This window comes from Pleurodeles waltl, chromosome 2_2 (genome assembly GCF_031143425.1).
Source record: "Pleurodeles waltl isolate 20211129_DDA chromosome 2_2, aPleWal1.hap1.20221129, whole genome shotgun sequence".
NCBI classification, from domain to species: domain Eukaryota; kingdom Metazoa; phylum Chordata; class Amphibia; order Caudata; family Salamandridae; genus Pleurodeles; species Pleurodeles waltl.
Window position 1 is genome coordinate 808159454 of NC_090439.1, and position 12636 is coordinate 808172089.

The 12636-nt window shown below is 42.8% G+C and overlaps 1 protein-coding gene across 1 annotated transcript in view; it reads left to right on the forward strand.

Moving 5' to 3' along the window:
* Nucleotides 1–424: 424 nt before the first annotated feature.
* Nucleotides 425–12636, forward strand: part of WWP1 (WW domain containing E3 ubiquitin protein ligase 1) — a 711039-nt gene continuing 698827 nt past the window's right edge. Inside the window, exon 1 of the mRNA XM_069220436.1 lies at nt 425–540. The gene's annotated coding sequence lies outside the window, so the exon portion shown is untranslated. The remainder of the gene's footprint in view (nt 541–12636) is intronic.

Here is a 12636-nt window from a genome sequence, read left to right on the forward strand (position 1 = left end):
TGCTCTGTAAAGAAGCCGACAGGAATTATTACACTTTCCCAAGTGTATATTTTGTTCCTTACACTCAGAGCATAAACTTCCATCAATCTAGTTTGCGCTGTTTCGCGTAATTTATGCCCACTCAAGGCTGGACGAAGCAGAACGTCTTGCTGGTACTGCAATATTGGGAATGTGCACTGACAGCATAAACTGGGCAAAGAAAGGCCGCCGTGATACCTTAAGAAACTGTGAGTTAAATGCATTTGAACATGCATAACTGGGTACACACCTTCGAGAGCACGTATATTACAACTATCCGGAGCCTTAGCAAACTAGCGAATAAACTGATTGTTTTCCCAGCTGAGCCTGCGTTCCTCGTCCTCTTTCTACGCCCATGCCTGGAGTTCTCCGGCTTCCACGCTCGGGGCGTGGTAAGGCGCGTGACATCACAGAGGGCGGTGCTCCGGTGTTCTGTGGCCTCGGTGGTGAGATGGCAGCGGACGGCACAGGCCAAGGAGGCGGGTGAGGCCAAGCGGTAGCGGCGGCAGGCTTTGCGCCTGGGTAAGAGAGAGTCTCGTGCCGGGTGCACCCCACCCAGGTCCACGGTACCCAGAAGGTTCTGCTTGTCTCGCCTTCGGAGCGACCGTGGACCGTTATGTCCCTCTGTTGCTCCCACCGTCTGCGCCCTGTGCAGGACACCAGTGTGTGTCAGCTTAGGCGAAGAGCCAGTAGAGAGAAGGGTTGTCTGCAGTAGGGGAACCCAAGAACAGAGGCATCGCAGAGAGACCTCAAACTGTAGTTACTTTAGAGCTTCTAGCAACTGAAGTGATCAACTCCTTATGCCAGAACCCTCCCCGTCTCCTGCACTACCCTGCACTAATGCATCAGCGGTTTCAGTCCTCCCCTGTTAGTGCCTGCTCCTGGAGCAGGTAACGCACCGGCGCCCCATATCCATCTTGTGGCATACACTCCACACTTCTTGAAGATATGTGATAGAATTCTCAATAGGTACTATTGTGCATTAGCCATTGTAGTGGGCACAGTGCCCGCCGCACTGTACACTCGCAGTGTACAGGGTGCCACTCTCCTTAGTTAGAGGCGCTGCATTGGCACATCCTTCGGCTCCATGCCCACTAAGTGCTGCCCTTCCCGAAAAATGTGTGCATTGTTTGCTGTTAATAGGTTTAGCTGCCTTTTACGCTAGGCGGAGTGCTGACACCTAAACACGCCCACTCCACAAGTAGTTCAGATGTCAACACTGCAAGGTTATAGGAACCTCTGGTGGTGTAGGACCAGCCCCAAGTTGCTATCCTCTCGTGATACAGTTGGCATAACGCCTTAACTGAACCTGCCAACAGGCTAGATCCCACTGCTACAAAAGTACCAAAGGCTGCTATTGCTGGACAGCCACTGTTGACGTCAGGCAGACACCAACAATGTTTTTGAGTTGCAGATTGAATTGCTGAAGTGCATAGGGTGACCAGATTTTGAAAAGAGAAAACCGGGACAAGTGGGATATAAACGTATAACTAAAGCCTTTAGTCTTACTTTTATATCTGGACTGCCCTGTAAATGTGTGGGTGTGTATGTGTACGTACCTACGTATATACACAAGCACGCAGCAGAGGGGCAGAAACCAATAAATTACTTCTTCAGTTATTTTAGACTCTAGAGTTAATGTGAAATGAGACCATACCTTTCACTTCTGATTGCGGATGACCTGACCTTTGCCCCCCAAAAATCCCGGACATTTACGTAAAATGAACAAAAGCACCGGGACAGCCCTCTGAAAACCGGGACTGTCCGGGGAAATCCGGTCACCCTGTGAAGGAACAAGGGCATTGTTAAAATTATTGGCACTCGACTGCTTTGGGAATTGTCCTTATTAGCTGACCTTGCATTTTGATAGGACACTGTTTTCTTTTAAAAGCATTTGAACGTTAAGCTTCTGAGCATTGCTGACACAAGTTCACGAGTTTATTACATCTCGTACCTCTGAATACAAATTGCATTTTCTTTAGAAGTGTCTCGGTTACTGTAATCCACATTATTTGTATTGGAGAATCTGTTGCAAGTGCCGCTTTGTTTTAGTGCTACTGCCGTATTTCATAGAGGGCGATTACAGATTAGCATTCCACTCCCAAATTTACTCACTTCCTCAGATCAACAGGCGAACAGGTCCATTATACTCAGAACTAAACGGTATCAATGAAGAATGTTTCGCTCTGTATCAGTTTTTGTGAAGCTTAAGGAGCCTCAAGAAAGCGGTGGTCAGAATTTGAATTTTTATTGGCATCTTTTCAGTTTGTTACTTAATCCTCGGCTGTTGGTGTCGGAGTACTGTACAGCGAATTATTCTCTCTGGATTACATATAGAGACTTTACTTTTCAAACTACGGAATGCGGATGCACCTGTCTGGATATTAGTTTAATTTAAATTCGTCTGCGACGACAGTGTTCACCTACTCAAGAGTGTAGATATGCTTCCTGAATGAAAGGTTGTGGCAGTGCTTCATAATCTACTGTGGTGCTTTAAAAATCTTAGAAACTGTAAGTCTTATTTGGAAAGAGGCATCAGCAGTTAACTTCGTGAAGATTTCTAGTAATTTACAATCTAGAGTTTGTTGTCTATAACGTTGCTGCGTTTTTAGAAAATAATCGGTCATCTTTTTTTTTCCTAAAGAGAATAGCGTAAAACATTCGCAGATAACACCAACGTTTCTTTTTCAGTTTAAAAAAAATATATATAATTAGTGTTTAAGACGCAGCACGTTGATTTACTTTTTTTAAAATAATATACCCAACTCAAATTTGTATTCCGGCAACAACTACATGCAGATTGGCATAGCAATGAACAGTTGAGCAATTTCTTGGTTCCTCAAAATGTATTCACAGTTCTCTAAAGCAGTTCACTCGTTTGCATTGAATTATAAATGTTTTCTCTCCGTTAATCATATTAAAGATCGGTTATGTGTAACACTTCAAAGAAGACCATATGGAAATGCTTTGGATCGTTACCTATGGGGGTTGCTTTGTTAAAAGATCTGTATGAGAACCACCCATCGATAACTAACTCTGAAATAAAAAAAAAAATATGGTATGCTTTTGTGTGACTTTGTTTTTTCTGTATTATTGTCACATCGATTCTATAATTGCCAGCCTTCACAGGAAGTGCAAACTTTGTTGCCATTGTCCAATGTGGGGAGCAGCATACTTTATAGGCGTATTTGCTATATATGTTTCAGCTAAAACAGCACAGAACTCATTCTTTTCTATAGTTTGTTTATAGTTTTTGCATGGTTCTATACCTTTCAGTGCTCCGGGGGTACAAAAAGGGAGTAAAGAGTAGTTGGCTAGTCGATGATCTGGCCAGCCGTGGGTCACCCCGAACCATGACTGTCCCATCTAAAGGCGACCCTTCAATATGTTGATTTTGTGCTTGTAAAGCCGGGATAAAGAAAGGGAAGAATTTGAACAAACTTTACATTCGTGTGAATCCTGTGGAAGCATGTTAAATGGGGCTCTCATTAAGCTTTTACAGTTAGTTTGGTGCGATTATTGTAATTTTTCATTGACTTCAAATATGTGATTGTTTACTGTGGCATGAATGCCTTCATCACTCTGTTCATGAGCAATTAAGTCAATTTCTCTATTTTGCATCTCAACTAGTCCTTCTTTGACTACTGTATCCGCTCACCGTTGATGGCCACCCATTCATTTGGCTTCATATTGTTTGACAGATGACTTCTTCGTATTATGGGGAATCTGGGGCTGTAGTGTTTTTGATAATGGCATAGTCGTTGTTTGTACAACGAATTGAATGGAACGATGATGCCAGAGAACTGTCTGAGACTGTCGAGGGATTGCTGCTTGGCTAATGCCACTGATGACTGTTTTAGGAACATACTGTCAAATCATTGCTATAATAGCGCTGGTCACTGTGAGTCCTCACAGTCTGTTTGGTGATTATGCACTAGGCCAACACAGTTCCTCTTTCTTACAACACTGTTTTACTCTTTTCATTTCTATGCCTGTGTCTGTTTTTAGTTTGTTCTGAATGTGACTCACGGCAGTGACAATTTCCTTGGACATTTCCTCCTTCTAGCTACAAGTCCGTATTATCCACTAACTCCATCCATAGTGATTTCTTCGGCCCTCTCCTTCTGCGAGATGATTTTCGCCTCCAGGGAATATGAGGCCGCATCTTCTCCGGGCGACCTTGTCATGATCTTCCCTATTGTCAGCTTAGCATCCTTGCTGTGGCCTTTGAATGGTGGAGTATAACAATGCCAGCCTGAATGCCTCTCTGGGTATGAAGTGCATACAAGTGCAAGGACAGTTTGCAAATGGGAGATGTCAGCAGGTTTGTTGGGACCAGAGCGAGACTGCCAGTCACAGGCAAGAAGAAGCTGTTGGTGTTAAAGGACTTCTGCCGGGGATATGGGTAGCCTAGATGCAGATTTTGTTTCATCTTCGGAAATTTCCCTTGTGTTCATGTGTCTTGTAAGTAAGAGTAGGTGTGTATGCAGTGGGGTACCTGTGTACGAACACAACACAGCTTTCCTTGTCTTGTGTTGATACTGCATCATTCCAGTATGTTTCAGTGTGATGGATTTTCTATCGATCCTATGTACTGTCGGGTACATGTTTCAGGGTAATGTTTTGTGATGGCAAGGGTTTCCTCTTTGTGCTTGTGTGTGTTTGCATTGTTTTTAGAGAGAGGTATGTTAAAGTTTTGCAGTTTGTCAGAGGGGTGATGTCGGCAACAGGAGCATTATGTATTCCTTTATAGGTTTGTCTTATGTTGCACCGTTATTTTTATTTTCTGCCACTTTAAGGAAACCTAGTATGCAGATAAATAGAAAGTTGAAAATAACACTGTATGACCGTTGCTGAAATAACCTGGTTTGTCGTTGAATCAAGCGAGGGCTCCGTTATACTGTGGAAAGATTGATAATAACGAGAATTGGTGTTCACCCACAGCTCGAATCCTGTCAACCATCATCATCACAGTGGTGATCTTTGGAATATTTTGTTTGTGTGATTGTCTTAACAGTCCTGTTTTCTGCAAGGAAGATAGCTTGTTTCTGCACTCACGGTTAATGGCAGGGCTTTTCAGAGCTTTGCGTCCTGTACCCTGATATCTGCTAACCATTCTGTGTCTGTCCTGTATCCCCTAATGAATGTTTTTTTTTTATTTTTTTTTTGCAGCCTTGGAAATATACTTTGTAATATAGATATTTCAACTTTCATTTTGAACTCTTGGCAGTGGTCAACAAATAAAAATAGTGGTTGAGTGAAAAATTGCAATATTGTCCATCCTTAAGCCAAGGATTGTATACAAATATTGCCAATTATTTGTTTGCATAATTTTACCTCCTCTACCTTGTTATTAATCTAGAAAAAACACAAGGTTATTTTTGGTATATTCAGGGCTTTTTAGTGGTGCATCTTACATATCAATATCAATCTATTAGACACAATACAAGTCTGACAGTGAAGTTTATTTAATTTCTTCATACAGTTTCTGCGAAGCTGACATCTTGTCTAAGCTTTCCTTGTGCAGCATGCTATAGACTAGGCATGTGGTCCTAGACATTAACCCCCCTGGGTCTCCTTGTGAGGAAGGGCCTCCTTTTGACATGGTTAGCCCTCACTTTTTGCCTGATGTATGATGCAGCCTAGAAATTGTAGTGACCAGGTGCCTAACCAGCTTCCCTGGGCCGGTGCTCTTTCCCTAAGACTGTTGTGATGCATTGGATACACCTTTAGCTACCAGTATAAGTCCCTAGTGAAAGGTACTTAGGTACCCAGGGCATGGGGTATTAAGGGTAGGTCCCTGAGGGCAGCAGCACTAATTTTGCCACCCTCTATGGCCATTCACCCAGTCCTACCATTGTAGGCTGAGTACTCTGGGGCAAACCTAAAAGACATACTCGACATGGCACACTGCCTGTGTGCCCTGTCCACCATACACTGCATACACCATGGATAAGACACCCCTCTGGCAGGTCTTCCTGCCCTAAGGCAGTGTGCACCATATTATATGTGAGGGCATAACTGCATGAGCAAAATGCCCACACTATGTCCTTGCCAAACCTGGGGTATAGTGAGTGAACAGAGCAGCCATTTAATACATATGCTGGACACTGATCAGTACGAGTTTTCCTGCTACATGATGGCCACTCTGAACCCTGGGTTGTTTGGTGTCAAACAACTCGGAATGATAAATCCAAACTGGTACCAGTATTGGATTTATCCCTAACTGTACCCATGGGTCACCTTAGAGGTGCCCCCTGCAAAAGCTAACTACCCTGGCATGGTTGTTGACTGGTCCTAGCCAGCCTGCCACTACCAGACGTCCAATCTACAACCTTAAGGGAGAGAGCCGTCTCTCTGGATTGTAGAAAAATGCCCTTCCTGGGTGGAGGAGCTAACACTCTCCCCTCACCCCCCCCCCAGAATGTGCACTGCCCTGGTGGTGAGCTTCAAAGGGCTACTGTCTTTGAAACTTCACTCTCCAGGCCTGCTGCCAGCAGCAGTTGGTCACCCCTTTGCAAACCCTCACTTTTAGCAGGAGCAACGGTGAGAAAATACACAAAGGGTAGGAGGAGTGGCCCCACCTGTCATGCACCACCCCTAAGGTGTTGCCTGCAAGGTGGGCACTCCATTTCACTTTCCTCCATCTAGGATGGAGGAAAAATAGCCAACCAGGTATAGGGAAGCGACCCCCTCCCCAGAGGAAGTCTTCACTTAGTGAGTGTAGCCACCCTAAGGCAGATGACCCCTTGGTCACTAACAGGTTCCCCCTAAAACGCCCACTAAATACAGTACTTAGTGGGCACCCCTAGATCAGGAAATCAGATTCGATGGACAAAAGACCTGCACCAAGAAGATCCAAGGGACGAGAGCTGTGGATGTGGTGTAACAAAGAAAAGGCACCAAACCCTGCCTGCTGCACCCAGGACCCGACAATTCCCGCTGAGGAGCTCCTGGACAGCTGGAAAAACCCCAGAGGACCTCCAGGCTTAAAAAACACCATAGAACTCCCTCCAGAGTGGAGGTACCACTCCACAGCAGCAAGAAACCAGCAAGTCAGTGAGGATCCCTTCACTGACCAGTCTCTTACTCCAGAATCGGATTCCACAGCTGGACCAAATGACACACCGACGAACGCAAGGACATACCTTGCTAGTGTGCCAAGTTTGGTGGCACTGCGCCCTCAAGTGGTCAAACTGTACCAATACCCTGGATAATGGTCAGCTAACTTCAGACACTGACAAAACCACCCCGCCCGAGGCTGAAAAAGAACCAGGAGGAAGCCCCAGTCGAGGGACTTCAGGAACACCCCGGACCTCCTGCCAGAGAGCCCCCATTGTCCTGCAAACAACCCTTGACCCAAATTGTCTCCTGCTTCTGAGGACATCCTTGCACACAGCTCCTGGCTCACCAATTCACTCCGCACCTGGCTGCCCTTTGTCCCACACCGAAGAACCTGCTGTGCCCCAAGGGTCCCCTACCGCTTGCAATCTTAACACTCCAAAGGGACCCAAAAGAACAATCTTTAAACTAAAAAAAACCCATCTTTAAACTCACCTGTTCAGTGCTTTTCCAAGTAGTCCCCCGCAGTAGCCCTGCACCAGCTCCAGAGACCTTTTCATCACTGATTTCCCCCCCCCCTGAACCAGGAGCCGCCCAAACTTCTCCAGCTGTCACAATGTGCCCACTGATGACCTCATCCAACTTGCAAAAGAAGTTGGTAAACCAACTGCACAATTTTTATATGTATTTTTAAAGGTGATCTTCCATCGATTCCCATGGGGCGTAATTATGCACAAAAATACTTTTTTTTTTTTAATGAAACTTCAAAAATTCATATATCAAAAAGGACTTAACCAATTTTGATAATCTTGGTCTTAAAATCACATAAAAATCCGAAGTATGTTTATAAATTGGTCTTGAGTTATTCCTTTGAGTGTGTGAGTTGCAAGATTGATGCCGTGAGCACAACAAATGCTTTGCACTTCTCCAAGATTGGCCTAACTGTTCGACCAATTTACCTTAAAAATTAGAGCATAAGGTGATCTAGTTTTTACCTCTGTAAACCAACGTGTGGTTGTCTGGACCCCTTGCATAGTGTGCTTTGCACACTACATAGTCGGCCAACCTCCAACACTCCTTTATGTGTGGCAATGCCAGTTATGTGTATGACAGGACCACTGTGGGAACATAGAGTTTTGCAGTAGATTTGCCTCTTTTTCTTTCTTTCTTTAAATTCCTAGACATGTCCCAAACTGAGTACTGACATAGTGTCTAGAGGTGGAAATTGACCACATTGTGATGCTTTTTAAAGCAGTTTAGTGTCTCCTCACAACAACCCTACCCAGAAGTGTCAGACCTATTACTCTTCTGTTTGATGTTTGCTATTGTCCACAAGATGGTACCTAAGGAAGGTAAGCTTAAGTATACATATTATTAACAAGGCAGGGAATCAAGGAGCCTTGGGACAGGATTCGATTTAGGCACATGAATAAAAGTAACATTGTGGCAAAGAGGCCCTCTTTACATGTTTCAATAGATGTTTTACAATCTCTTTCACACAGGAACTTGTCTGGGAGGGGCAGCTGGACCCAGTGTACATCAAGGCTTTTAATTGTCACCAGCCTTTGGGCGACGAGTAGGTGGTTGGTGAAGAAGGTGACACACCAATACTCTTGCATGCACCTTGGCCCAGACCACAAACCTGAATTACAGCGTCAAATAAGACGTTATGTAACATTACTCATTGGAGGTTTGTGTTACTATATGACATGCCTTGCTTGAGATGAGTAGATGGGCCATACTGCATCATCAGAGAGCAAGATTCTTTCTTTCTAATCTGATGTTGCTGAAGATACAAAGTCTTTCAAAGAACTCTTCCAAGTCTACCACAGACTAATTACTTGTCCTTGACTCATGTCACAGCCCCCTCCATCAAAACTCTGATGTGTTTTCCTTCAATAATAAGGCTGCCAAATTCCAGGCCAGGATTTCTCCTTCCTCTTCTATCATAGTGGACTTTACAGACTGCCCCATCTTCAACCACAATTTCAGGCACTACTAGGTGCTGTGCTTAAGGGCTAAGTAAGTCTGCATGTTTTATGTATCTCTTTCCCCACTAAGCTTACCTGAACCGGCAGCAGGCTCAAACATGTCAACTAACTTGGAAGGTATGGAAAATAATATCCATAAACATCAAGATATGTTGATTTTTAAACTATGCAGAGGGCACAGTATTTCTATCCTCATAACCCTGTTATCACAATATTGTAAATGTTCCTTCCGCAAAGGTAGAGTACATCCTGGTTTACAGAGACCAGGATGAGACCTGTGATGAAGCATGCCACTAAAACAATGGTTGAGGGTCTTTCGAAAAAATAGAAGTACTATTCAGTTAGGTACTACTTTCCCAACACGGGGATCTCTTTTGCGTTGTTGGATCAGGCCTCAGACTTTTATCTCTAGTGACTTGAATAATCTACTTGACCTAACTGTAATTTGATTGGCTCATAACCTGGTCTCAAATTGTGTGATTCTAGGCAAATCTCTTATTTGACCAAGTCACATTTTCTTCATTATCACATTTGAAAACACCAACAAACATGAGTTCAGCATATTTGCCTTTCAAAAAAAAAATATTTTGTTTGATTTGATGGACTGAGCTTTTGCTCTGCGTATAACAAGCATATTGCCCACATTCAAGGTAGAAATCCCCGCTTACTTGCCTCTTAGTTCACTAATAGCATTGTCATCCCCTCACGTGCAGGAATGTTTCTCAGTTCATGTTTAAAAGTTCTTGACTTTTAATAAATGTATTACTATAGCATGATGTGATAGTACACTGTCATTTAAAGACATAACATTTTCCAATGAAGTGGTCACAAACGTACCCACAGACATGTAGTTTTACTGATAAAACTATATAGCACACAAACGATGATGTGTGGACATCAGGTTTCAGCAAATATTTATCATTTGCTCACCACCTAGTAAGGTGTTGTGATTTGTTTTGATCCTATTAAAGTCTTTGTTTCTTTCACGTTTCAAAATAAAAAAAAAGTACTTTCCTAATGGTTATCTCTTGAAATATTTGTATAGTTCATTCACAACTATTTACACGTTATGTGTTAGGCAGTCTACAGCCTTTACATTTGTTTGACTGCATGGAGAGCAAATCAACCACCAGTCTCCAGGATAAAATAAGAAGTGACTTGTAAGAAGACATAAGCTGACATTTGACCAGTGTTTGAATTCACAACAAATGTGACAAAATGAGAACAAGATTTAAAGTGATATTTATTGCCCATTTTCTTTCTGAAAGAACAGAACATCTGTTCTTTGCCAGCTCAAACTGTTGCACTAGAACGGGTCAGTAGGCATTGAAATGTCTCACCCTGATAAAACCTGATTCGTCATAATGAATAAACGTATATTTTTTCGAAGCCTGAGAATAATTCTTATGCATTCAGTCCATTAAGGGCGATAGTATATTAGAACCTTATTTAAAAAGAAAAACAAAAACTCTCCCAACCTACCCCCATTTCTTTTGGTTTGAATGAACAGCTTTTACATTGACCCAATAATTCTGCAGACTTCAAAGAGTGCAGAATCACTCTTCTGGTCAGCTGTTTGATTTGAACTATCACTTTAACATACCTGCTTTGAAGCCCTTTCGTTGCTTCCTGTCGAAGGAAAGACCATGAACTTCAAATCCGCATATCTTGCCCATAAACTGTTAAGTGGACGTTCACCTGATTATTTGGCGTAGTTGTCGATTATTTCACCTAGAAGATTGTCCACCCCCCCCACCAAAAAAAAAAAAGAAATGATCATGGTTCGTGTTGCCCTAACACCTTCTCATACTAAAGATAAGTCTTGAGCTGATGAGATTATCAATGCTCAATTTTCAATTGTGAGACGAGCTACCACTGACAGTGAGACAGGAGCAATTATTGACTTTCTGGAAATCACGGAAAATATGGTTGTTTTGAAAAGTAGATTTTTTTGATGGATTACCCCTAGTCATGATTAACTCTATGGAGTGCACAATGTATCCAAAATAAAACTACGCTCCCTGGTCCTTCATTGCTAAATCCATTACCCTTTGAGCTTTGCTAATGACGCATGGGAATAATGCGGTGCCCCTTGAAATAATTATAGTTGACCTGGTTTCAGCATGGAACAGTTTTTTACTGTAGCACTTCAGGAATAACTGTGATGGTTCTTTTGTGGTGGCTTGTGTTGATTGTGCTATTTGCTTGAATTATACACCAAGAGCCAAAGAAGTTGGTCCTTCTGATTTTGAATTTTGTTTTTAAATAGTGTCTTGCAGTATTTGTTTTGGGTGAACTGAGGTGCTGGTTGCTGTGCTCAGAAGCACACTTATAAAAAAGGGAGCCACTGTGTTTCTCTGGAAGATCCATACTGCATAGGTAATCTTGTTGCACTCATTGACATTCACAAGGCATTCGCCCATTATTACTGAAAATTTATATGCTGCTCTGGGGTAGTGCTTTTTACATGCCATACAAGCATATTACATAAGGGAAGCAGAAACTGGCCATATGAGAGGCAGGGCTACTGGGAACAGGCATAACAGTTAAAGATGTGAGGGTGACAGTGAAGGCTTTGTCTTGTGGGAAAGCACCTGGTTTGCCGCAGCATACCTGTAGAGTTCTTTATGATATAGATTGACTCATTGTCACTAAAACTGGCTGAACTTTACAGCTGTGCCAGGCAAACCATTAATTGCCTCATTCATCTCGTGAGGCACTGATTGTGTTTCCTTCAAAAAAAGAAAGAGATGTGCTGAGACATCCTCTAAGACCTCTTTTGATGCACAATTCCAACTACAAAATGGTGAGAGAATTTTTAACGAATGTGATTTGTCCTAAGATTCAGATGTTGATACACCTGGATCGTAGCAGGTTCATCGGCAGCCAAAATAAAGCAATGAATGTAAAGAGGTTAATCAGTGTGTTCTAGACCATACCGTGGATGACCACTCTGGCGACTTAATATAAGCAATAGATATAAAAAAACATTTGATGACCTACATTGGCAGTATTTGTTTCAATTTATGGGCCACATAGGCCTGGGTGAAGAATTTCTGCAGTGGACTCATTATTGTGCAGACAGCCCACTGCATGAATCAGAACAGGAAGGATAATATCTCAACCATGTAAGTTGTCCTTTATTTCCCATGCTCCTTGCCACAGTGCAGCACTCACTACCGGGCAAATTTAGACAGAGAGTGCTTTGGGGGAATGAAAGTACCCTGAAGCCTGCACCACGAATCACTATATGCAGAAGACATGTTATTATTTGCAAGTAAGTCTCAACCATACATGGCAAATACTGTTAATGCTCTTAAACAGCTTAGAAACATCTCAGTATTGACAATCAACTGGAGCAAGTCTGTAGTTATCCTTTTGGCAGTTGCAGCAGGGGGCCAACCTCCACAGACCTTGTAGAGATCAAGAAACATAATTCTGAACCTGAGAGGCTGGACTAGCTGGGGAGTCATCAACTGCAGAACTGAAGTAGACTATTTATTTAGATTATAATCGTAGACCAGCTACATTGGCTATGAGAAGTTCTGGCAAACATTGCTAATGT